The sequence below is a fragment of the Myzus persicae genome, unplaced genomic scaffold, assembly GCF_001856785.1.
Source record: "Myzus persicae strain clone G006 unplaced genomic scaffold, MPER_G0061.0, whole genome shotgun sequence".
NCBI lineage: Eukaryota > Metazoa > Arthropoda > Insecta > Hemiptera > Aphididae > Myzus > Myzus persicae.
Window position 1 is genome coordinate 15,244 of NW_019100852.1, and position 1,985 is coordinate 17,228.

Genomic DNA, 1,985 nt, shown 5'->3' on the forward strand with positions numbered 1-1,985 from the left:
GAATTGAAAATTATGAGCAATTCCCTGCAAATAATCGGAGGTGTCGCGATTCTCATAGTCTTCAACGATTTCTTTAATACGCAATGCTGTGTCTCGATAACACCGTCGTCCCTGTGCTGGTGGTAATCCAGCAATGTACTGGTTGATTTGGAATTCATTTAGGCTCTGCTGATTTTGCAGACCCTCAATGAATTTCCAAATAGATGGATGATTTGCTCCTAAAAGAGAGCTGAATCCTCGATGCCAGCCTTCAACGGCGTTGTTAGTTTTGGGTAGGTCATTCAACGATGCCTCGTAACAATTTCAGAGGCTCAGCTTAAATTTAGGAAACATTCTGCCAAGGCCGGTTCGTCGGGGCTTTCCAATCCACGTGTATACCACGGACAAAATCAAAGAAGACAAACACATACTGTGTTGTCGGACACAGCATTGCGTATTAAAGAAATCGTTGAAGACTATGAGAATCGCGACACCTCCGATTATTTGCAGGGAATTGCTCATAATTTTCAATTCCAATCTTGCTAAACGGCCATGCTTAGGGGGCACTCGTCGTTTTAAAAATGTCCTTTTCAGGGCATAAAAAAAAGGCTCTTTTCAGAGACAAAAAATATTTATTATTAAAAAAAACTAGGCAACACGAGTTAGGTATTTTATTTTTAATTATTTAATAACATAATTCATTTTCCATAATTTTCAGTTTCATATTAGTCCCAAAGAAAAACATTCGTTTTGTAAAAAAAAATACCATCGGCGTATTTACTATCGGCGTAGATACTCATCGGCATTTTTTCCGTCGGCGTAGATGCCGTCGGCGTTGATACCGTCGGCGTAAAGACATGGAACCCTTACTTCAATATTATCAGGAAATGTATTCAATATTTCATTTAGATTGTCCATATTAATGTCATCACCTTCATCTAGTTCTTCTAGGTCTGATATATCCCCTTGTAATAACTCAGCCACTTCTTCATCACTTAGTTTTTCCCCCATGTTTCTAGTGACTATGGCAACATCAAAAAAGAAATCTAAACAACAAAATGTTCATGATTCCAAAAATTATCATTGGGAATTTGAGTCAAAATTTAAAAAAAAATTTAATTGCTTGTTTAATCCCAATGATTATTTTAAGAATCATCGTGTTTATGATACTATAATGAAAAAACTATAAGAGTTAGATCTATAATAATACTTTAACTAGAAAGATGAAGTAATTTTTAACATGTTTAAATTTTTTTTTAATTGATAAGGCTAAAATAACTTACCTTTTAATTAATATTTAAAATTTGGTTTCTTGCACCGTGGTTGATTATTGATGACGAAAACAAACTGACAGTTTAGTATCACTTAATCATTCAAATAAGAAAAAACAGTGTTCCCATTAGAAAGAGTAGAACATTTCTCATTTATTTATGTGTATTTAGTCTTTATTGGAAAATTGTGGGCTGTTTAATACGTCATTGATGTACAGTGAAACCTCCCTTGACGGACACCTCTAAATAGCGGACGTTTTTTTGGGGACGGGAACATTTTCACTATTTATGTATGGGAAAACTTCTAAATACAGGACACTCTAAATAACAGACACTTTTATGACGTTGATATTAGTTATTTTTATCTTAAATTAAGAATTATTTTGGAATACCTGAATAAAAACCTGAACCATTAAGTTATCTTATGTGTACATTATTATACTGTATATGAAAATCTTATCTTATCCGTTCAGTCATTGAAATATTATCGCGTCAACGAAGTATTATAACTATAATGCATTGTCCTATGTACGTTTAGTTGTGTTTGTGATGCCAACGTTTATTGTAGTGCGAATTTATTATACGTATTGTTTATACGAACTTTATTGCACTATGGCTAGCAAAAGAAAACGATTAACTTTAAAAGAAAAAATAGACATTCTGGAATTTCGAACATCAAATACAATGGGCGTTCGTGCATTAGCAGACAAATTTAGTGTTAGTAAAACACAAATT